Source organism: Felis catus, chromosome B4, assembly GCF_018350175.1.
Source record: "Felis catus isolate Fca126 chromosome B4, F.catus_Fca126_mat1.0, whole genome shotgun sequence".
In the NCBI taxonomy this organism is placed as follows: Eukaryota; Metazoa; Chordata; class Mammalia; order Carnivora; family Felidae; genus Felis; species Felis catus.
In genome coordinates, this window is record NC_058374.1 from 107,192,920 (window position 1) to 107,219,159 (window position 26,240).

Consider the following 26,240-nt stretch of genomic DNA (forward strand, 5'->3'; position numbering starts at 1 on the left):
CTCTCTCAAAATAAATAAACTTTTAAAAAGTGCTTATTCTGGAGTCAAAATACATGAGTTCAAATCCTGATTAAGTGACTTTTGGCAAGTTACTTAATCACTCAACTCTACTCATTTATAAAATCAAAAGTATCCAGTACCTCCCTGATAGGGGTAAAGTGAATCTTAGTTAAAATAATATGTATAAACAAAATACTCAGCATGTGCTTAATACTTTATGTGTTCAATAATAAGTAGCTCCCAATATTTTATTTGCCTCCTGCTGTATGTCATATGCAAATATTCTTAATTCTTTGAAGACTTGTTTTGTTACACTCCAATTTCTGCCATCATACTGGATAATGTAAGGGTGCCTGGGTGGCTCAGTTGGTTAAGCGTCCTACTTTGGCTCAGGTCACGATCTTGCGGTTCATGAGTTCAAGCCCCATGTCAGATTCTGTGCTGACAGCTCAGAGCCTGGAGCCTGCTTCAGATTCTATACCTCCCTCTCTCTCTGCTCCTCCTTAATTCGTGCTCTGCCTCTCTCTCTCAAAAATAAACATTATTTTTTTAAACTGGGTGATGTAAATAATATTATGGGTAATTTATCTAACACTGTTGAGCTCTGAACTCTATTGTTTGTAAGAAACTTTCCTTCCAGTTTAGCTTGGTAACTAACCTTCTCTACCATATCCTGAAGTGCCATTCTCATAATTTTGCCTTAACTGGAATCATGATTCTATATTTTTCTTTTCTTTTTTTTTTTTAATTTTTAGAGAGGGGGGAGGGGCAGAGAAAGAGAGAGAGACAGAGAGAGAAAGAATCACAAGCAGGCTCCACACTCAGCAAGGAGCCTGATGAGAGGCTGGATCCCACGACATCAGGATCATGACCTAAGCCAAAATCAAGGGTCAGCCGCCCCTGTACTTCTCACTCTTTTCTGTCCTTCTCAATTATTACATTCCCTGTTCTAAGCCTTCACTGGGGCCTTCAGTCTTTGATTCCTCCTTTTCTTCTCTATCCACCAGCAGTTCCCTGACTTTCCTTACCTCCTTGTATACATTGTTTGGTCCAGAAGGTCAAGATGTCCTTTATAAGTACCTTTTACTTCTTTTTGGCTGCTATAACTCAGCTACACTGGGATTTTAAATCCTTTAAAGTTGGTCTTTACTTCCTGGCATAGGGTATTCCTCATACTTATCTGGCTCAAGTTCCAATTCTTTTGACACCCTCCCATCCCTGTTCACTTAAGGTTACTCCTCACATCACGTGGTGACAGCCTGAATGCCATGTTTCAGTAAACTTTCCATGTGTTTTCTTTGTATAATTTAACCCTCCTAAGTTTAGCCCTCATCAAAACTATGTTTAGCTAAACCATCAAAACTCTCCTTGTCAAATTACTTATCATCTGCTCCAATAAGTCCCTTGAGTGCAGGGACCACATCTGACTTGCTTGCCATTTTAAATAATAACTGCTTTGTAAATATTATTGTTGTTGATGTCTAATGTCAGTACAGACACAAGTACTCTTTTGGCTCTTGTTCTTCACACATACCCACTTCTTCAAACTATTTTCCATTTTCCATACAAAAGAGAACTCCTTCTTGTAGAAATTCTGGGTTTTAAAGCTAGTAATATAAACCGGGTTCTGTTAGGTCACTGTATCCAAGTCATCTGTTTCGTGTTTGTTAATATTATTTCTTGCAGATGACAGGAAATGCAATTCAAAATGACTTAAACAACAACACAAAACATCTTATTGCCTCATGTAACTGAAATGTCCAGCTGTAAGTTTTCAGGTGCAGCTTGATCCAGACCCTCAAATGTTGTCAACAGGACTTATTTTCTCTAAATGTCTTGGCTCTAAATACCCTATACTGGCTTTATTCTCAGCCCCCCAGCCTTTCAGGTTTAAGTCCAAGGGGGAAGTCTCTGCCTCTCTTTCCTTGGCCCCAGGAAGCATCACATAGTATCTCAATGGCTTTGTTTTTTGGATAGTCATAACTTAGCCATCACTGTGTGCAAGGGAATGTTCTATTTCATTTGGTCATACTTGAGTCTCCCATTTGCCTATCCTAAGTCTGACATTAGAGATGGAATCCTATGTGAAGCATCTGGACAGAGATTTTCTCAAAAGAAAGTTACAGAACCATTTTATATAGCTACCAGATTAAGAATATACAACAAACCACACACACACACACACACACACACACACAAATGTGTATTTATACACACATGTTCACTATAAATCACACAACTAGGAGGGCATTAGGAAATCATATATGGTTATATTTATACTGCCTGCTCTTACCATTTTGGTCACATAAATAAGAAAGAAAATGTCATGCAGTGAAATGCAACAAGATTCATTTCTCTAATTGAAAAACATTTAATCATCTTTATTAGATATGTTTTTTTCTCCAAAATTTTGAAGATAAAATTCAAGCTATGGAGTTGTAGATGTTTGTACTTGTCATAGACATTCACACAGTTATGTCAAAATTCATCGTACATGTTTCAGGTTAGCCCTTAATTGAAATATATCCCATATTCGAATTTTCTCACTTCCAAAATTAGGAGAGAGTAAAGAAATAATTAATCTCATGTTTCATGAACTATCAAATGTGATTTTTATAATAAAACAAGAATAATGTAGGGAAACCACAGCTGGGATCATATGGATGAAAATCTGTCTCCATGAGAGTATATAGTTAAACAACTGACAAGATAAAGATGGGGCATGGGAGGAGGTTGGGAGAAGGACATTGTATGCACCAAAAGTAATGTGACAGGAATTCAAACCCAGAAGGTCAATTCTTAAAATAATTGGAAAAATAAAATAACTGTCAGAAGAAGTGAAAACCTGTGGTTGGGGAGCAATTTGCAGGGGTGTGGTGAGTAGGTCTTGGTCCTGCCACTTACCATTTGTCTTTGGTGAGTTGTTGAAATTCTCTAGGTTTCTGATTTCTTATCTTTAAAATAGGCACAGAACAACCTACCTCTCCAGTAGTGATAACAAATATCTATAACACAAGTAAATATTGAAGGCAATTATTACCCCCCCCCTTGGGGATGGAGTATTAATTTATGGGGCAGAGGGAGAGGGGAGGATGATCATGAAGAAAAAAGCTAAAACAAAGGCACTTAGGCACAAAAGTAAGTGTACTGTGGAACTATGAAACGTATTCTCTTACCCATTCTTTCTCCAAATCTTAGATTTTAAAACTAAGAAATGAATTGTTGACTCATTTTCATGAATATCATTCTCCCTACTTAATTCTGCCAATACTTTTTCTTCCCCTAAGATGAAATCTCAAATGCCTGCCAACAGGATCTATTCTAAGATTATGGATAACTTTCCCACCTGAAGGTGTGGAAGAATTTCCAAATTGCTCACTTAAATAGTCATCTAGTGCCTTTCAGTGTTCCACTTTTCAAATCATGTTTAAGTGTGCTAGCTATACTTAAACAGGCAAAAGGTTAAATAGGAGCAATAATAATGTATCTGACCATCTTGACAGCATAGAAGAGGATGTCAGCCTTGATTTAAAGTACTTTATGAATCATTATCTTTCTCTCACCTCCCTTGAGAAAGTTTGAGCATGTTCACATTATCAATTATTAATTGGTTAACATATCAGTAAAGATTTATTGAGGGTACATTCTTTAAGCTTTTTGAGAATAGGTTGGATTCAAAATTGATGGTGGACCTATCCTGGAAGATGTACAGATTTAATTACTAGGTCAACATGTTTTATCAATGGACATTATGATTTTAAGGAACGGAAAAATAACTTGACGATTCATGCCCTTTTCATAAAGACATCTAATTTTCTCTTTGGAAGTAGAGTCTCTTTGCCTCATAACCACAAAGGCTGAGAAAGAATCCTTTTAATTCCCAACTCCTTCAAACTAGGATGCATTTTTATGAATGTGGTTTTTAAAACTGCACATGTGTTTAACTTGGTTTTTGACTTCACAGTCCAACAATTTAGGAAATGACTGATACACACACATAAAATTGTATAATGCCATTCTAGGTTTTATATATAGAAAAACACAAAGAATTTCTGGAGCACACAGAGATGACACAGCTACATATTCACATGAATACTCCGTGTGTTCTTGTACGATGTTCCATGCTCCCCACACACTCACCTCAAAGCATTTCCTCCTCCTGAGTAGGGGAATGAGACTCAAAGGCCTCTGTGTTTTTTTCTGCCTCTGCTTCCATTAATCCAAAGGGTCTGTCCTGCCCCATCAAACAATATTTCTCCTTGCTCCATTTTCAGCTATTCCCAATAGTTTTATATCTGAGATTTCTAAATGCTTTAACATGGAGTTTCAGCATGACTTTTATTAATGGTACTATTTTAAATACACTGGTTTTACATATTTAGTAACTGACTCCTGCAAACTCAGTTTGATAAAATGAGTGAATTCATATTTGGAATAAAAACACAACTAATGATTTTGTCAGAAGTTCCAAAAAGCATGACTGCAATGAATCATGAGATATTTAATATTGAAATTGTTTCATAAGTTTCCAGTGAGAAAATATCACCTCTTTTTGTTTTCCCATGCTATCTTGAACTCCTTTTATAACCTTCAAATGCTATTATTGTCTTTCTGACTATACTATGATGTTTTCAAGAGCTAGAGTCATATCTACCCTTTTTCACTGAGCATAGAAGTGTCTGACATATATTAGGTACTTACTAAATATTGGTTGATTAATGAATAAACTTTAAAAATTTGCAAACAAAGAGAACTTATGATTTTAACATCCCATCTCTCTATAAGATTCATCACTTGGTGACAAAAGTTCTTCCTAACACAGAGTTTGGTTATTTCACACCTCTGCTTATAAATAATGTTACTTCTTTATTCTAACTAATGACTACCAGATCACTTTAAATCTTCCTTTGCACCAGTTTTCATTCTCTGCAATATTCTTCTCCACACTTCTTTGCCTCTCTATTTTTGCCATTATTGCCTTGCCTTACAATATTATCCCCCTAATTCTGTAACTTATAAAACTAAGTTGTGGTACTGCCAGTTCAAAACTTCAAACTTGGCCTGCAAATAAAACACCATTATGAGATGCTCTGACCATCTTATAATTCAGAGAGTAACTGAGCATGAAATGGGCTTGAAGAATATCCCTCTATTTAGTTGTCTGAATTCTAAAGAAGGGCTAAATTCTAAAGAAGAGCTAACTCTCTAAATAAATAAATAAATGAACGAACAAACTTTAAAAATTAATGTGAGTGACATTACTATCTTGTGACAAAATGCATGACACCAGCACACTCCTTTTCCTTTCAAAAGCTTACATCTGAAACTGAGTTTTCTAAGTACTCTCCATCATGCAAACTGCTATCACTAAGTTTTACTCCGATTTTTATTCCCTTGCTCATTCCCAGGGACATAATTATACTTTTTTTTTCCACTTTAACACTCAGTAACGTAATAAAGAATTACCTAAGAAACAAGTTAACTTTATGAATGTGAAACCTTTTTTTTTCCACATGTTACAGATCGCTTTTGGTTTAAATGTAAAACTTGGCTCACACAGGCAAAGAAAGCACAAAGGAGCATGTTGTTGGAATCATTTGTGCATTGGCCTCTGAGGATGGACTTGAAAGTATAAGCTTATAGAAATTCTTTCTAACTGGAAACTGTGTGCATTCCCTCCTGCTGTTTTATCCCCAGTACTTGCTTGTGCACTTGAATCATTGTGGGGCTCTATTCACAGAAATTCAGTTTGGCTTTTAGGTTCAAACCAAGAATTTTTTGTTTTGAAATGTTGAATTTTTTCCCCACAATAAGCTACTTAGATTAAAATGTATAAAATAAAAGAGAATTTTAAAGTTTCAAAATGACTATTGTTATAGGAATCCTGAACCACATTAAACTGTGACAACTTGGTCAAATTTACATGTTCCTCCTCATCTCAGTGACTTGCTTCTGCTCTGAGCATCTCTGAAGAACAGAAATGTACCACATAAACAGATATGAGAAAGTGTGAGTTTGGCCAAAATAAAGACATATCAGCAGAAAGATGGGCAAGATTCCCAGCATTCTTCAGAGACACCTGAATTCTGTTTTCTTTGCAGTATAGAAAGTTTCCATGTCCAGTTGATTCCCTCATGATTTAAACTTAATTAAGTATAACATAAGAAATATTTCAGTAAATTTGATGGCTTCCCTTTGGTGTCTATAAACTTCGCAACGTCAGAAACTATATTAGCTTTTCCTGAGTCATTTTGTTATAACAAATAACCCCATAATTTCACTGGCTTAAAAAATGAAGGTTTATGTTTGTTCATATTATATGTCCGCTTTGTGCCATCAGAGGCTCTGCTCCACATATATTCATTCTGGAATCCAGATTGAAGAAGCAATCACTATCCGAGACATGTCATTCCTATGGCACAGAGAAAGAATAATGGTGGAAAACTACCTGGGCTCTTAAAATCTATTTTGGCAATGGCAAACATCACTTTTGCTTACATGCCATTAGTCATAGCCAATAGCATGGCTAACCTTGATGTCAATCGAATGGTATCTTTTCCTACTTGAATGTACACAGCAAGTCATATGATAATTAGTAAAAATTATATTACTCGCAGGGGGGCATCAAATAATTGGAAACAATTACACAATCTGCCACAAGAACTTAGTCTGACATTCACTACTACACGTTTTGTGCCTAGTACAATTTTGGTTTTTTAATAGTACTTTCTTCATTCAGTGGTTACTCAGACTTTAATTTATTAAATTACTACTATGTGCATAAAATACACTAGATGCTTGGGATCAATTAATAGAGTTCATATTCTAATGATAGGGAAGACACAATAAACAGAATAAGTTAAATATATAGCAATTAGATGGTGATAATTTCCAGGAGAACATTTAGACAGAGGCTGTAGTTTTAAATAGAGTGATCAAGAAGAATCTCAAGGGGAAGGATATAGAAAAACTGAAAAGAAATGTAGAAGAACAATGTGGAGATCTGGCTGCCAGAGTGATACAGAGACAGAGACTATGAGGTGAAAAATTCCTGATACAAACGTACCAAGTGAGTTTGAGAAACAGCAAAGAACCAGTATAGTTAGAGCTGAAGCAGTTAGAGGAGATATGATAGGAAATGAGATCAGAGATACCGGTGCATGAGAATTTATAGGGAATGTGGGCCTTTTAACATATTGAGCTTTTCTATGAGTAGAAAATCATCAGAGGGCTTTGAGAAGCAGCATGATCTAATTTATAATTTACACTGATATACATTTTATTTATTTTTTATTTATTTTTGTTTTGTTGTTGATTTGCATTTTAAAGGATCATTCTAGGGGTGCCCTGGTGACTCATTTGGTTGAGCATCTGACTTCAGCTCAGATCATGATCTTGTGGTTCATGAGTTCAAGCCCCAATCGAACTCTGTGCTGACAGCTCAGAGCCTGGAGCCTGCTTCAGATTCTGTGTCTCCCTCTCTCTCTCTGCCTCTCCCCCACTTGTGCTCTGTCTCTCTCTCTCAAAAATAAACAAACATTTAAAAATTTTTAAATGAATAAATAAATAAAGGATCATTCTAGCAGCAGTGTTGAGAACAGATTGACTTGGGGTTAGGCAGGAGAAGGAAGACTGCTTATGAACATATAACAAACCAGGTGAGAGATGACAATGATCCAAACAATGGCAAAGCAGTGCTGGTGTGTAACAAATGGTTGGGGGCACCTGGGTGGTTCAGTCAGTTGATCATTTGACTTATGGCTCACATCATGATCTCACAGTTTCTGGGATCAAGCCCTGCCTTGGGTTCGGCACTGACAGTGTGGAGGCTGCTGGGGATTCTCTCTCTCCCTCACTCTCTCTGCTTCTCTCTCTCTCTCTCTCTCTCTCTCTCAAATTAAAGAAATAAAATTTTTAAAAAGAGAAATGGTTGGGTTCTAGGTATATTTTAAAGGTAAAATCTGTCAAATTTCCTTCTTGATTAGATATGGGATACTGTTTTGCCTGAGTCAATAAAGAACTGATGAGATAGATTCACTATACCAATAGATAAAATGTGTTCTCACATTCCTTTATCTACATATTTTGAATACAATGATATTTACTTAAATAGTCCTATGCAGAATCTGTGCTTGGCCATATGACTTGTTTGAGTCAATGTAACAATGGAATGTAAGACTTTAAAAGTGCTTTCAGATTGGGACTAAGCCTCTTGCTCACCTGGAACCCTGAGCCTCCATGCAAATAGGTCCAAAATGAGTCCAGATGATTAAAATCACATAGCCCAATCACCCTTGTTGTCTCTGATAATAAGCAGTCAATTCCTCAACACAGAACCAATCTAGCTGACTGGTAGTTAACCTCAAATGCATGAGTGAGCCCAGCTGAGAGCACTAGAATAATTACCCAGCAGATTCCATCCCAAACTGCCAACCCACGTACATAGTAGCTGAATAATTGGTTTCTGTTTTTAGCTACTAAAATGGAGGGTGGGGGGGTTTACACATAAAAAGCTGTCTGATACAATGAAGTTACTATTAACTTTGATGGGGATGGTTTTGTGAGGTTCAATTCTAAAGATGAAGACTAGAAGCTTATTTCTTGGACACATTGACTATGAGATTTCTATTATGTATTGAAGAGGAGAAGTGAACAAGAGAAAAATAGTACAGTAAACAGGCAGCCTTAAGTACTCCATGGGTTTAGTGACCAGTTAGCATGTTTGTGTGTTTTTCTCCACAAGAATGGATACAGAAGAGAAGGAAGCAGAGAGCTAGTCTCGCTAGATATCTGTTAGACATTGAAATGTTAAATATTGACAGGTCAAAGTAAATAAAAATTGATTAAAACAAACAAAAAATCTTCAGAGTCTTTCCAGGTATTCCCTACATTTCAAATGTCTTAGTCAAGCACTAAATAGGACCCAGAAACCTATGCTTGGTGCTGGGTATACAAAGTAAAAACAAAGATAATTTCCATTTAGTTGGAAAAGGAGATTAACATGCATGAAACCAAGTCAAATGGATTAAATGAAAAACTGCATGATACTAACTATAGATTTAGAAGAAATAACAGAAGATAGTAAAAACCATGAACTAACAAAGCTGAGGAACATTTCTGGCAAATGATAAGTAGGAGTGTTGTTGGCAGAATAGAGAAGTAGGAAAGAGAATTTACAGAATCAAAGAAGTTGTATGGATAGAATGAAATTAACAGCTTGAGCAGGAGATGGATGAAATCAGAAAAGTTGATTATTAGACTTTGGTAAGTCATCATCAATCACAGACTGTCAAGGACAATGGTATCCTGATAAATATTTAACAATTGGCTTTTCATAGATTGGGGAGGCTGTTTATCTGTAACATATGCTGTTTTCCATGGTGTAAATTCTGCCAGCATTGCCAATTTCAAGCTACCAATGTGGTTTAAACAACTTGTAAAATTCCTGAAATTAAGTAATCATGTCTGGTAGGCCAGTATATGCCATGTTCAGCACATCACTCCTAGATATTCCTATAGCTAAAACATAAGTATCTTTGTCACTTTGGGAATACTGCATCTTGGGATATTAAGCACTCTGGATCACCTGGAAAATGACTAGTTTCTATTCAATTCAGGAGCATTTCTAAAAAGCTAAAATGACTTATGTACTCAATTAAATGTGATTGATGATCCTTTCCTTATTGTTATGAGGCAGAACACATAACATTTTTTTCTGTCCTCTGGAATGCAGCAACTCATTGAGCTCTCCTTGTGGTTGGGTTCTTTATCTCTGGTGAACCACCTAATGTGGCCCGTGGTTCCATAGAGACAACTTCATGTTGAGCCCAACCAAGTGTTCTATCCCTAATCGTACAGAAGTTCATACAGTGTGAAAGAAACAGACTTTGGAGTCAGACTGGACTTTTCTTATGAGTTCCATGTTTTATCATCTCCATAACCTTATAAAAGTAAACTCACTTCTATTCACAACACTTCTGACACCAGATGTGTACAATTTTCCACACTGAGCAATTTTCCAGTTCTCGGCAGACACTGACTGGGTGTCCTATAACTTAACTCAATTCTGATACTATCTTCTCAGATGGAGCACATACCTCACAAGTTGAGGGCTCAGTCCCACAAGGCTGCTTCCCTGTAGATGTCAATAGCAAGTAGTGTGTCCCCAATTTATACACAACTTCTATCCAACCAGCTACATATCAAGAAGTTCCCATGAACCTCTCCTAAGTTTTGATAATTTGCTAAAACATCTCATAGAACCCAGAGAAAACAGTTTATTTACTATTATGGCTTTATTACAAAGGATGTTTTTAAGTTTACTTATTCATTTTGAGAGAGAGAGAGCTCATGTACACATGTGAGCACAGGATGAGCAGAGAAACAGAGAGAGAATCCCAAGCAGGATCCACACTTTCAATGCAAAGCCTGATGCCTGCATGGCTAGGTCCCACAAACTGTGAGATCATGACCTGAGCCAAAATCAAGAGTCAGACACTTAACTGACTGAGCTACCCAGGTGCCCCATGACAAAGGATATTTTAAAGGAAAGAAATAAACAGATGAAGAGTTATACAGGGTGAGGTTTGAAAGGGTCCTGAGTGTAAGAGCTTCTTAGTTGTTTTTCTGTCACCTTCCCAGAATATGGATGTGTTCATCCTATCAGGAGCTCTCTGAATCCCTTTGAGTAGAACTTTTATGGAGGCTTCATTATATAAGCATGATTGATTAATTATGGGCCATTGGTTATTAACTCCCTCTACTCTCTTTCTGGAGGTCAAGGGGTAGGCCAAAATTTCCAATCTTCTAATCACAAAAGTCACCTCATTAACATAAACTCAGATATGGTTGAAAGAGCTCCTAAATGCATAAAAGACACTCATTTCAACTACCCAAAGCAGTTTCAGGAACCAGGAACAAACACCATATATAACAAAAGATTTTTCTATTGCTCTTAACACTTAGGAATTTATAAGGGTTTTAGAAGCTCTGGCCAGGAGCTGGAGATGAAAACCAAAATATTTATTTCTTATTATATCACAATAGCACATCTTGGAACATTAACTTAACCTCTCTGAGTTTTCTGTACAAGAAGACAATAATAATGCTTATCTCACCTTACCTCATAAGGTAGCTTATAGTATCTTATGATTATCAGCTGGCATTTACTTTTTCTTATTGTTTATATAAATTTTAATCAAACCAGTGATGTCTTTTTACAGTTCTGTTCCTGGGTGACCTCAGATGAGTTAACCAATATCTAAGATTTAATTTGTATTTAAATATTTATGAGACATTCAATATAAATAGTTTTTCAAGCCTCTTACATCCTATGATTTCATGAGGCTATAACTCAGATCTCTGGGTCTTTTGTTGTCCTATCATGTTTATTCTTTGCTTAAAACCAGCATTCATATTCAGAAGACTTAGTACATAAAATTTTGTTTGAGGTTAGTGTACTCCCAAAATTTCCTATTGTGACTTGTGTTTTCTACCCACAAATAAGCCCTTCAAAAATGAAAGTTTCCAGTGAGGTAGCCACTAGCCAGTCATGGCTATTTAAGTTTACATTAATAAGATGAAATCAAATTAAAAAATTCAGATTCTTAATGGCACGAGCCTCCCCTCTGTTGCTCAACAGCCACATCTGAGGAAATAGAGAATTTCCATCATTGCAGAAAGTTCTATTTGACAGTGCTTCTCAAATTATTCATGAGATACCACAACTCTTTTAATCATAGCACATATAAAGTCAGAAGTCTGATCTGAGGGACTGGAAAATGGGACTTTTGACCAAATCTCAGTCTCTAATCATCTATTTCTTTTCTACAGAATATCTATGTTCTCAAGTTACAATGTAGGAAAATTCCATCTTGCTTCTCTTATCTCTAACTAGCCTTGGATACCCATAACAATAAAATAGCCAACATCATTTAGAAGAACTTGTGACATAAATGACTTTAAGTACTTCATGCATGCATCATTTCCAGAGGAGGAAACCATGAGTTACTCTTGTCACACTATTTCTGGTGGAATAGCCACAAATACAAGGGAAACAAACTGAATGTACAATTCTTTACTTGTACCCTATGTGCCACACCACCTCACGTTCTTAGTATATACCAACTTTTCTGGGTATAACTTTCCTGTGGATCATGGCACCTCTTCCTTATTTCACTATGACGGATAGTTTGCAAATTAAGCTCAGAAAAAAATCCTGATTTATACTTATGTGAGATAACAGAAAAAAATACATATTGGTCTCTACCCCCAGTTCCTGGCATAGAGCTCCTAAAAACCTTATAATTTCCTAAGTGAAAAGAACACTAGGAGTATCACTTGTTCTAATATTTGTCTTTGATCCCATCCCTGACACTGGACTCCCAAAATCCTTGTGCATTTTTAAGTGATAAGAGCACTAGAAGCACTTTTTTGTTGTTGTTGTTCTATTAAGGCAATGGTAGGTAGGTTTCTGGATGGCTCCTTGGTCCAGAAAAAACAAGCCATGATTAGAAGTTTTAATTACTAAGCCCCTACCCCATTCTTCAAAGAGGGGACAAAGCTTGGGAATGCAGCTAATAAGTGATCATTCCTATATAAGTAAGCTTTCATAAAATCCCAATAGTATGAGGTTCAGAGAGCTTACAAGTTGGTGAAAACATGGAGGTGGTGGGAGAATGGCAGGCCCCCAAAAGGCATGGAGACTCCACTCCCTTTCCCTTACACTGTGTCCCATGCATTTCTTCCATCTGGATGTTTATCTGCATTCTTTAACATTTAATCGACTGAGCTACCCAGGTGCCCCATGACAAAGAATATTTTAAAAGAAAAAAATAAACAGATGAAGAGTTATACAGAGTGAGATTTGAAAGGGTCCTGAGTGTAAGAACTTCTTAGGTGTTTTTCTGTCACCCTCCCAGAATATGGATGTGTTCATCACCTCAGAAGCTCTCTGAACCCCTTTGAGTAGAGTTTTTATGGAGGTTTCATTATATAGGTGCAATTGATTAATTATGGGCCATTGGTTATTAACTCCCTCTACTCCCTTTCTGGAGGTCAAGGGGTAGAAAATTTCCAATCTTCTGATTTCTAATCTTCTTTCCAATCTTCTAATTTACCCTTTAATAAACAAGTAAATATAAGTATTTTCTTGAGTTCTGTGAGCTGCTTTAGTAAATTGATTGAACCCAAGGAGATAGTCATTGGAACCTCCAATCTATAGCCAGTTGGTCAGAAGCACAGGTGATAATTTGAGTGGCAGGGGAAGGGAGCAATCTTATGGGACTTGTTCTTAACTTGTAGACCCTGCTGGCATCACAGAAAATTGCTTGTTGGTGTGCACAAAAACCTCCACACATTTGGTAACCAGAAGTGTCAGAAGTGCAGTGTTTCATGCAACAGTAAAGAAGACACGCAGGGAAGAGAGATATAGTAGGGAAGAGCTGGATTCTTCCCTACACAGGCATTGGAAAACTGAGTTTTTCATTTACAACTTGTAATAGACTATGAATGTTAGTGTAACGAATAAATGCTAATGACTCTTATTAATGAAATATACTTTAATTCTTTAATAAAATCAGAGTCTTTTCCTTTCTGTTTCCCAATCTAAAACCTATTATCTAATATATACTAGAATAGATCTTAAGGATGTAGTAGGCTATATGACTCTTACCAAGGAATTTATATTTTTGGTATATGCTCATTTTATTGGTAATGGAAACAAATAAAAAATATTTTTCTTGAAAAACAGTTCTCACAAGAATTTCTGCTTGCCTAATGAGTTGAAGTCATTCACTGGAAAAATTACACAGAGATATCTCTTTAATTTCAAGCTGTAATATATACTAGATTCATGGGCAAATCTACACTCCAGTTAGTGGAATTTATTTTCTTCTGCAGAACAATGCAGGTAGAGACAGGAAATAAAAATATTTCTGTTGCATAAAAAGCAATGTTAAGTTAAAACAAAATCTGTCTACTTCTTACAAAAGATAATATGATTTTGTTGTGTTTGTTCTTGCTTCCTTAGACTACTGTTCCTCAAAATGATGAGTGTTTGGGGTAATTTTCTTCCTTATGGCCAGACATAGACTATTTCTCATGGTATGCACTTGGATGAGAAGTAGCATCGTGGGATGGTTTAGAGAGTCCATTGATCAGAACTAGGCTGCCTCAGTTTGCCTATGTGAACTGGTAAGTCATGCAACCTCTCTATGCCACCATTTCCTTATTTGTAAGATGAAAATAATAATAATCCCACCTCAGAAGAGTAATTAAATTATAAATTAATTTATAATTAAAGGGTTTACAACTGTGCCTAGAGTAGTAAGCCCTCTAGGTTAGCAATTAATCATTTAGATATGCTTATTTTTTAAGGTTAAAATATTATCATATGAATATATAAATATATACATTTTTTAATAGAGAGAAATAGGGATTATGATTTGTAAACTAAGTAATGCCTTATATGATTTTTTCTATTTTTGTTTCCTGTATATATATATATACAGTAAAGAGCAAGCTATAAAATGTAAATGTACTCTAGAGAAATTGTTCCTTTTTATAAAGAGAATAAAAGTTCTGCAAGTATGTTCTTATATTTTCTAAGAAATAAGCAAATTCAATTTATATTAGTCAAATAAAAGGATTTTCATATATTTATTTTTGTTCCTTGTTCAAATATCTTGTGAAATTTTAAAGGGGTATGATTGGACTTGTCTTAATTAGGACCTAGTTTGGGTAGTTATTTAGTAGAAAATCAATCATATTTGGAAGAAACCTGATATAGCAAACAATCTTAGCTACAAGCTAATTGTTTGATAACTTTGGAATTTATTTTTTGGCTACAGAATGTTTTAATAATATTTCTTAATTTCTTATAAGAGTTTTAAATTTTAACTTTAAATTACTGCTTGCATCAGTCAAGGTTTGGGCACATAAATGGAAATAACACTACATATTTAAACAGAATTTTATATAGTGATTTGAGGGCTGAAAAGGCAAAAAGGAAGACTGAGGGAACAACATGGTAGTTTAACAGTAGGAAGCAGCTGCCAGACAGGAAGCAGGATTATCAGAATCTAGAAGTTTGGGGGAGGGTCTAGAAGAAGTAACCCTCGCACCTCTGAGGAGGGGCTGATGCAGACTCAAGAGCTTACAAGGGTGCTAGGGAGTTGGGTCTAAAATTGTTGAGGAGGTAGCATTGGCTAGCTTCTGTGGAAACCGGGAGAGGGCATGTTGAGGTTCATGCTGAGTGTCAGAAAACCTGTTTGTTGCCCAAATGAAACACCATTGCTTGTGCTATGCTGAGAGGGACAGCAATAAATAGGAAAGAGAAAGTCCTTCTCTCTTCTTCCTGTTTCCAAAGTCCCCCTCCCTCCAGGTCTCTCTAGTGACAGAAGAAATGATAAAGGAGAAAAGTAATTTTTCAGAGACCCATCCCCAATGCACAAAGCTAAGAATAGTAGGGTAAACAAAGGCTTCATAACTAAAATATGCTTAAAATGAGATTATTAGAAATCTAAATGTCCCAATGTTAATGGCTCTCAATCCATCTCATAGATCTCTCTGTCTTTCTCTGTCTCCTCTTAGAATACGGTGAGCATTTCCTCTCATTTTCTCTAGAACTTTCCTAGTTTTAGCACTGAAAACCATGCATCTGGAGAAAACCTTTCATCCTAGGCAAATTAGAATGGTTGGTCACCCTACTCTAGAAAGTAATATTTAAGTTTCTAGATATAAGTGCAAAAAGAAATTGGCAGATTGGAAGGAGAAAGGAAAACATTTTGCTGTAAACAGACCTATACATCTGTAAGTTAGGAATACCACCTGCCTTTGTTTGTTTGTTTGTTTGTTTGTTATCATTTGCAGAGGAAAGAGTAAAGAAAATTGATGGTGTAGGAGGAGATGTAAAACATGTAAGAGGAAAAGTTTATGTCTGATCTCACTTGAGCTAAGTTGTACAAATTCTTACTGTCTGACTGATAACTGGAACTGATTGATCCACCCACTGAAGAGCCATACACTGGCAGTTACTGGGTGCTAAAAGTCAGAGAGCTTCACGGGACTGAATGTCACAAGTTTTGAATCCAGTTAAGATATTGGAATTACTAGTGCAGGCAAAAAGTATACTAGTTGCCACATTATCCATGGATACCTAGTTCCTTTCACAGTACTGAAAGATATTGGACAGGACTTGTAGGTTCAGCTACAGCATGTCAACCTGAAATATTAATGTTTTCTGTGGCAATTGACTAGATGGAGTGTCCCAGCCCATCTGGGTCCTTTGAAAACATCTTGATGCTGTGATCCAGTTAGCATCTGAAGTATTACTTGCCCTCTCTAATGGACATCTTTATGCTATTTTAAGCAAATGACAATCAAAAATTAACAACATACTTTTCTTTCATAGTCAAATTATATGTTTTCTTTGATCTTATTTATCTTCAGAATATTTGCAGTGAAATTTAAGCCTCTTAAAGACCTGGTTTCTTACTACCTTCTCAGCCTCAATTCCAACTACTCTGCTCATCCTCTGCCATCTGGTAATGTGAAACCTAGTTCCAATGTTGTAGCAATTGAGGTGAAGGGTAAGCAATGGTGATTAAAGCAAAGAGACACAAATAAGTGCATTTCTTCTGTAACTCTCCAGCTAGCCTATGCGGGTGAGGCCACTGTGCTCCATGAAGTCATCCAGGGATCCAGGTTCCTTCCTTCATTTATTTGCTTTGCCATTCATTAGACATCAGACTCTGCCATTCACTAGACATCAGACTCTGCCACATGGTCCAAGCTGAGATGCAAATCATCTGATTTTTAGCAAGAGGGAAAAAGAGATGAAGTCTTTTGCTCAAGAGGAGAAACTGCACAAGTCACTGTTGCTAACCCTGCCACTCATAGCGGCAAGGGAGACTGGAACTTGTGACAGATTTGGGGGTACAATCAGCCACTCATTTTATGGAAGACTCAGATTGCCTAAATACAGAGCAATTACTTTATTTTTTGTACCTTGAACATAACAATGCACTTACCAATATATTATATATTTCAATGTCTGCCTCTAATAAGAGACTGCAAAATCCTCAAAATGAAGGTAAGGTCTTTTCATTTATGTAGGGCCTAAACCTTACACATGGTTGCACATGGTTACTGAGCTGATTTGAATAGTTTGCATTGTTGTGACAGGTATTTGGGTACAGAGATTATAACAACTGCATTTTATAGATGGGGGGCAGGGAATCCTGAGGCTCTAACAACATCAAATGACATTTACAAAATCAAGTTCATGATGAAACTATTAGAGCGAACTTTTTTTATTTCTGGTTCAATTTTATTAAAGCAAGGCAAGCAATGTCGTGGGTCTGCTCTGGCATGGAAATCATTAATTTAAAAACTAGACACTAGTCATTTGAATGATACTGTGTTTATTGTGTGTGGATTCTTTTTAATGTCAACATCTGAAGGCAGCCTTCTGCATCCCCTAAGAGTTATTTTTAAAAGAGAGAAAACAGTGGCACCTGTGGCTCAGTCAGTTAAGCCATCCGACTTTGGCTCAGGTCATGATCTTGTGGGTTCGAGAGTTTGAGCCCCACGTTGGGCTCTGTGCTACCAGTTCAGAGCCTGGAGCCTGCTTTGGAATCTTTGTTTCCCTCTTTCTTTGCCCCACCCCAACTCGTGCTCTCTATCTCTCCCTCTCTCTCTCTCTCTCTCTCTCTCTCTCTCTCAAAAATAAATAAATAAACATTAATTTAAAAAGAGAGAGAGAGAGAAAAAAACAAAAACATGTCACAGCCCAAAGTTAAAGAGTAAGATAAATGGAAAGGAGGGAGATATAAAGAGAAAATAGTTTTTCCTAGTAGATCTTTGAAAGTAAACATTTTTTTCATCTACTGCTTTCATTACCAAGCTAACACCAACCCTTGAGCACATCACAGAAATAATGGCCTGGAAAAGAATTTGAATTAGACAGAGGACAATTTCTCCAGTGAGCTTTGAAACTTATTACTACGTTTTTTGATGGGATAATGTTATTTCTGCAATCAGTTGAACTAAATGAAAGTATGCATCTATTTGCACGACTGTAAAAATTATAGGCATTAACACTGATTAAGCCTGTCATCAATTTGTGGTTTAGGGTTTGATGGAAGGACCTCCAAAAGGTTGATTGTGAATAATTTTTTGAAATATATAAGGACATGTTTAGTAATTACATGTTTAGTATTAAATTGACAGGGCTAGATCCAAAGTTTAAGAGAAGTGAAGATATGGAACCCTCATAAATATTGGTCCATATAATTAATTTAATTTTATGCCATATATTTTATGTAATTTTTCTATCATTTAAATATCTCTGTAATTATACTTCTACTTACATATTGATGAAGTAATTTTTTTAAGTTTATTTATTTGGAGAGAGAGATAGAGATCATGTGCACATGTACCACCAAGGGAGAAGAGAGAGAAGGAGATAGAGAATCCTGAGCAGGCTAGCACTGTCAGCACAGAGTCCAAAGCAGGGCTTGAATTCATGAACCATGAGATGATGAAGTGAACTGAAATCAAGAGTCAGACGCTTAACCAATTGAGCCACCCATGTGCCCCATGTTGTAGGATAAATTTAATTAATTTTCATGATAGATGCACTTGTGATTTTTTAATTTTGGAAGAAGGTCTATAAAAAATTACATACTAGAACCAGGTTTCTTCTAACAACAAAAAAAGCCTTATTAAAAGTGCCTTAACTGGGCACCTGGCTGTTTCAGTCTATACAGCACACGACTCTTGATCTCCTGGTTGTGAGTTTAAGCCCCACTCTGGGTGTACAGCTTACTTAAAAAAAAAAAAAAAACCTGAACCTATTAACATTTTAGTAAAATAAATGTAAACTAAGGATTGATTGTTCTGAGTTTCAGTGAAAGCATTTATTTTTTTCAAACATAGGAAATTATGGTCATAGAAAATATTTTATAAATTGTTATAGATTTTTATTTACCTTTTTCTCATCATAATTTGTTTTGCCTTTTTCTAATGAGTTATTGATAAGTTATTCAAATGCAACTCTTTGAGATATATTATAAAAATGGAACTAACAATTTGAAGTTCTTAGAAGTCAGAACCTGAAAGATATGAACACTGTGCAACAAATTAATTTGTTCACATTTTAATTCTCAAAAAATGTAAGATAGATCTTGAAACTATTTTAAATATTTTTTTAACTGGTCATCTTAGACCACAATAATCATACATAACAAATGGCCACAAAGCTCCTGTGGAATACTACAATATGTGTATTTCTCACTCATCTGCAGTCATTGGTTATGCAGTGCTGTTGACCTCAGATGGGCCCTTCATGTTTTCCTATGTTAGGTAGTTCTTGAAATCTGCTGGGGTCACTAAGGTGCGTTAGCTCTGCTCCACATGTCTCTCATCCTGCAGCAGGCTAGCCTGGCCATATTCTCCAGTGGTGATGGTAGAAACACAACACAGTCAACAGAAACACACATACAGCCTTTGAGATACAGAGTGGGAATCCACTACATGGCACTGATGTTCATAGAATTCTTTGGTCCAGCAATCTCCAAGGTCAGCTCAACTCATTGTTTTGAAAAAGATCTGCCTATTTTATGAGGACTCTAAACTCACATGACAAAGGGTAGAAATATAAAGAGAGGTAAAGGATTATGACCAGTTGAATCTCTGATATATACACATTCTTTTTATTTTGTAATAAGTTTTTTTAATCCTTATTAACCAACAAAATGCAGGAATTATGTGATAACAACTAATATATCTGTTTTTGTGTGAACTACACTACTACACAACAATACATACTACACTACTACACAACAATACATACTGTTTCCTAACAGAAAAAAAAATTATGTTTTGTCCACTTTGACCACATTTTATCAGTACTTGGACAATGGGTTTTGCATCAAAAAATTAAACTTCAATAGCCCATTGGATTCTGTACACTTCTTATCATTTTAAACAATGTAGAAGTGTTGTCCAGTAACATAGTAAGGATCTTTCTAATTAGACAACCACCATTCCAATGAGAAGTAGAGTCACAAACATAACTGGATGATAATACGCATTTGCCTCTATGGGAATTCATAAAAATTATAATAACAAGAATATGAAGTAGAAGTAGATATTAAAATCTACTTCTCTTCAATAGAGTTCCACAGACTATAGTTATAAGTCCTTTAAATATGTGTAGAAAATAAGATTCCCCTTAATCTCAAATCTAGAAGGAAATATAATTCTACCACATAGACAAGAAAATAAAGTTACGATATTAATATATCAGTTGATTAATATTATTTCCTATTCAGGATCTCAAATTAGTTTAATAAAGACTCACGTTTTCAAAATGAAGCCTGTATTAATTCACAAATCTTGAGTTGGACAGGTTCTGCCTTAAAATTATTTCTTAAATATCCTTGAAGCCAGGGCTTCTTCTCAAATACATTGCTCAATAAATGACTTAATGATTCCAAGTAATCACTGGCCTTTAATAGTGTTAATTTTAGACTTTGTTTGGAAAATACCAATCCTTCAAATGAAAATTTGAAAGAAAAATGATATTTTCTATTTGGAATTTACATTGCTGTTTTAATACTGAATTTTAAAAATAAAGGTCATTTTGATTTGTTGATGCTATAGGGCACAAAATTTGTCTTAGTCACTGCTGGATTACCAGAGCCTGGAATAGAGCCTGGTACAGAGTATGGTCTCAATAAATACTTTTTAAATAAAATATTTGTCAACTGAATTAATGATGTTATTATGTAATTGAATAAGCTTATTCCTTGGTGCCTTGGGAGTAATCAACACAGGATTTTTCATAATCCACATAACTAGAAAATAATAAAGACATGCTCAAAGAGCTATCAGATTCTTCACAAACTTCAAGAGAATGACATGAATAATCCTAAAGTGAAAATCAGAGCCAAAGAACTCCATGTTATTTTCAAGTTTTATACATTTTGCAGATTTCTTCTTAGATTCATGGCATTTGAACTCTTTACTGCCAATCAGAATGGTTCCTTTGAGTTAGTTTGGCAGCCATAACAGAACATATTGTTAGGTTAAAAATCTAAGACTACATTTAAATTCAATCAGTTTATATTCAGAAATTTTTATAATTTGGGAGGAAATGTTATTTGCACTAAACTAGGAATTGGATGCCTGTTGAATTTGCCAAAGAACAGCCATAAGCAACATAAGTTAGAAAAGTAATAAATGTTCCTATAGCTCAGATTTTGCTATTTATGAGATTTCTCAAATTCAACAGGAAATCACTGTTTTCTTATTGTGCTATTATAAAATCCAGAGTTGAATTCAATATGTGGGGAAACATGAACCCTGGATTTCCTATTGTCTAAAAAATGTTGTGTGCTGGCAAATAAAAATTATTCAAGGTGTATTTTTATTAAAGATGAATTCACTGAGCGCTTTTTCTTTCCACCAGCAACAATTTGTTCTAAGAAGTACTATAATAAAAATTATAAATTTCACTATTTTTTTTTAGGAAAAATCAGTTGGGAAAATCATCTGTATCTCTGAGATAGAGAAGATAGAGGAAAGGATTATGAGAGGGACAGATTAGTAGACTCAAATTCCTGTAAATTTTTAGTTCTTAGATTGACTAGGTAGCTCATGAGTAATAGTTACATTTCTATGCTTCACAATATTATGCTTATAGTTTACATGGTTCATACCTCTTATGTAACAATATTAATAAACAAAATCATTTTCAGAGAAAAAAATGTAATCAAAATGACTTATAAATGCTAATTATTTTGAACTAGTTCAACTCTAAAAATGTATTGCTAAAAGCACATCAGGAGAAACATTTTCAGATTTACTTTCTGGGGAAAGTTAAAATCTTAATTTTTGTATGTAATATTTCTGCATATTATCTCATCACAGTGTGAGTATCATCACTTCCTCACAGCTTGAGAGAGCTCAGTGGAGGATTTTCTACATCTTCATAAATGGAAAATGATATAGATATACTGTTGATTTATTTTGATCAAGAAAAAATGCCCATTTGTTTGTAGTAAAATTTAAAGGGAGTTTAAAATTAAGAAGAATACATTTATTTAAGAAATGACTTTATTATTTGTGACAATCCTCGTCTCTAAATATGGGGTTAAGAGAGTATACATGTACACATTTTTTAAATGGGCGTGTACAGCATTATACCAAAAGGGAAACTAAAATTAGCAATGTTCAGCTGAGGTAAACAAATAAGTTCAACAATTTACATAGGTTATCCAGGTATTGCAACTGTAGACTACAACATATAATTTAACGCAATTGTTAAGATGTAATAAAGTAATGTATAAATAAAGAGTTAATGTTGAGATAAAAATATCATTGAACTGATAAAAATGTAAGTGGGTCAAGCAATGGTAGGAAAGAGTCAGTTTTGAGATACCTAGGAAATTCAGCGTTCTAATGTAAAAAAATTTGATATGAAATTAACATGCCATATATTTTAAAAATAAATTACTTTTGATAAATTCCATTAAAGTAGTATATTATAATTATATTTCATTATGCTAAGCATTACTAAGCAAAATATAAATGATACATGGGTTTTCAAAACTTATTGTCATTCATGTTTTCCTTCTTATTTTAGAGACGAGATTGTCATTTCTCTCTACCTCAGGGAAATTTTCTCTGTACCATCTTTAGTTCACTTTAAGCAGATGTTTACTGATTACAAGTAAGAAAAATCCAACTCACATTATTTTAAGCAAAAAAGAAAAGGATATTTAGTAACTCATATAATAAGTAAATTAAAAGGCGGTTTTTGATTTTAGATAGTGCTGGTTCCAAGAATTAAATAATGTCAGAAGGGCATCAGGCTTCTCTGTCCCTTCATTCAGCTTTAGCCTGTTTGGGAAAATATCATTAAGCCATCTCTACTGATAGATTAAGGATGGTGACTATTAACAGATGAATAAATTCAGATGGTAAATTTTCATTGACCTTTGGTCACATGTATGCATATCCCTGAAAAGTGTTTGTCAAAAGAAAAATTAAGTATAACAACCAAAATAAAGATAAATGGGTTCTGGGCACAAAAGCAACAAATAAAAATGCCCAATATAGTCCCTAGCACTGCTACTCAAACACACTTTTTCCACATGTCTAATTTTTTAAATGCCCCTGCTCTCATACAATACACTCCCCCTCTATTTTGTATTTTTGCCAACTCAAGTCCTTTCTCCACCCCAAAAAAGTTATCCTTCCATAACATAGGTCTGTACATATCACTATCTCAAAAGCCATTTTTATAATTACACATTACAAATTGTTATACAAAAAACAAAAGGTCTTTATTCAGAAATATGTATTCAGGGTCTACTAATACATAAGTGCATTTACACAGGGGCTACCATAATGGATAAATTGGACCAGGTCTCTGTCCTCAGGGATTTTTAAGTTCAGGGAGGAAACTATTTACCATGTAATTGCAGCAAAAACGTAGTCATTTCCATGAAAGGAGATTGGAGAAAGCTATGCTAGCTCAGGGCCAAGCTATATTTTATAGGTCACCAAGTGAGAGGGAATACTGGGAAGAGCTTCCCAGAGAAATTGACATCTAAGTTGAGACTAGATTGATGACGAAGAAATATGTTGGTGTCTGTGGGAAGACAGTGTTCTGGGTAAAGGAAACAACAGTTCTAAACATCCAGAGCTAAAAGTAAAAAGGGTCATTTGAGGAATTGGAAGATGTTCAATATACTAGGATCATGGAGTAAAATCTAAAGCAGTGCACAGGGAATGATGCTAGAGAATTAAAGTATGCATTATAAAAGGATATTTAAATGGTCTATAATATGACTTTTTGTGTTTGTCTTTTCAAAACTTATCCTTCATTACGCCTCATAGAATTCTCTCTTCCCTTCAGCATCATAAACATCAGAAAACCTGATATACTGGAAATAATTTTAAATAGGTCAGTTGTCTTCCATAGATAACTAAGATGAGTGTCTAAAAAGTTGATATGGATTAGAACTACGTTAACACATAGAATCTGCTTAGGGCAGTGCCTGATTTATATTTGATTGGTTATTACTGGTATTACTATACCAGAAGTCTGTCATACATTTCTTCACTTCTTTACCTTTGACCAAATTGGTTCATTTGGCAGGAATTATTTTCTTCCCCTCGTCTAAAGTCCATCTCAACATACTTATTACCTCTAAGAAAAATTCTCATATCTTGCAATCCCCATAGCTCATATTTGACCTCTGTTAGATGTAATACTTAAGTCCTATTGTCCTGAGTTAAAAATCATGTGCATATGTCTTTCCACTTATGTATCATATGATCTGTAAGTCTTTTTCATCTATGTTCTCCATGGCATCTAGGGTAATGCTGGGTTAAATTAAATGCACAAGTTTTGTTTTTTAATTTAACTGAATCCAGACAGCAGAGGTAAAATAAATAAGGAATTGAAAATCATCACGTGCATGCACACACTCACACACACACACACACACACACTACTGAAAATCAGTATTAAAAAAACAACCTTTAGTCATTTCAACCTTTGTTTCTAAATGTCTAGGCTCCATAGAAATAATACAAATAAACACACACACACACACACACACACGCATAATTTCAACTAAAAAACTAAAGACAACCTGTGTTAAGTGCTATATAAAATAGAGACCAAAAATGAGGATTAGAAAATTTGAGTTTACTTTTGTTCTGATAGATTGGGTTGAATTTATATTTGTATGGTGGAAATCAAATGATTAACTTTTGAAACTCATAGGATAAACTACATGTAAAAATGTAACTTTAAAAATGAATCCAGCGCTTTTAAGCACTTACGGAAATGTGTTTACAATCAAATAAAAAAGCAGAGCCAAGTGGTACTTAGACTTACTTTGCTATGATGATTTCAGTAAGCTGCTATCCAATCAGTAAAACAGGATTTTAGAGCAAAGAGGTATATAAAATTGAAAAATATCAATGCCATTTCTCTAAATATCATAAATAACTCAACAAGTCATTGATTCAATGGTCTTACTCCCTAAATATTTAATAAACACTTGTATACAACCATTCAAGCATAGGACTAAACTCCTTAGATGAAAAATTTCATTTCATTCACAAAACACCACTTCCACTATTATTACCATTTTACAGGTGAGGAAATTGGGCCACTGGGAAGTTAAGCAACTCACTGAAACTCATATCACCAATAAAAGGCAACACAAAGATTCCACCCAGACAGCTTGGCTCCAGAGTACAAACTGAAAAACCACAGTGTACCTGCTTCTGATGTTTAAGAATATACCTAACATGGAAACGGAGGGTGGAGAACTAAGGAAAAGAAAGTTGAATACTCAAATTAAAAAATGTAGGGACACCTAGATGGCTCAGTCGATTGAGTGTCCGACTTCGACTTAGGCCATGATCTCGTGCTTCATGAGTTCAAAACGCATGTTGGGCTCTGTGCTGATACCTCAGAGCCTGGAGCCTGCTTCTGATTCTGTGCCTTCCTTTCTTTCTGGCCCTCCCTGTTTGTGCTCTCTCTCTCTCTCTCTCTCTCTCTCTCTCTCTCTCTCTCTCTCTCTCAGAAATAAATAAGCATTTAATTTTTTTTTAATGTAATGCAACCAGGATCTGCCATTACTATGTAGACATTTACATCGTTTGAGTTTAAAACTGCTGTCCCTCGGTATATCAGATCTGTCATTTAATTTTATCTGACAAATTGGGTATTGCTTTGACATTCACTCTTCAGGTTATAAACTATTTCATCATATCTTTATAAATACTATTTTGTAAGTGTTATCTCCTACCATAGACTGTTTGAACTTTAAGTAATAAAAGTTATCTTTCTATATGGCGGTAATGGTCACTATAATGTGTTAAATGTATTAAGGGCAGTACGTAGAAAAAGCTTTTTTATGGGCAAAGACATTTATATCAATTGGCATATTCATAGGATTACTTTTGTGTCACTGAAAACAATGGATGTATTTAGATGTATGTACTTATTGTATGTTTCATGCCAAATTCCCTGAACACTTCTTGTTCAGATAAGACAAATAACTAGAACTCGCAACTTCCAAAACTAAGCACTTTTACTTTTACTTCAAAATGATAAATTACACAGTCAATACTTTCATCTATTTGTTTTTCTATCCCTTTTTAGTTATCTTTCAATTTGCTTGTTTCTAAATATATTTTTAGATTTT

The 26,240-nt window shown here is 35.1% G+C and overlaps 1 long non-coding RNA gene across 4 annotated transcripts in view; it reads left to right on the forward strand.

The window, feature by feature from the left end:
* Positions 1 to 17,536, forward strand: part of LOC109501696 — a 529,863-nt gene extending 512,327 nt beyond the window's left edge. For all 4 annotated transcript variants that reach the window (XR_006600911.1, XR_006600912.1, XR_002744133.2 and 1 more), the window contains 2 exons: positions 14,030 to 14,193; positions 16,450 to 17,536. This is a non-coding gene — a long non-coding RNA (uncharacterized LOC109501696). The remainder of the gene's footprint in view (positions 1 to 14,029; positions 14,194 to 16,449) is intronic.
* The last annotated feature ends 8,704 nt before the right edge of the window (positions 17,537 to 26,240 follow it).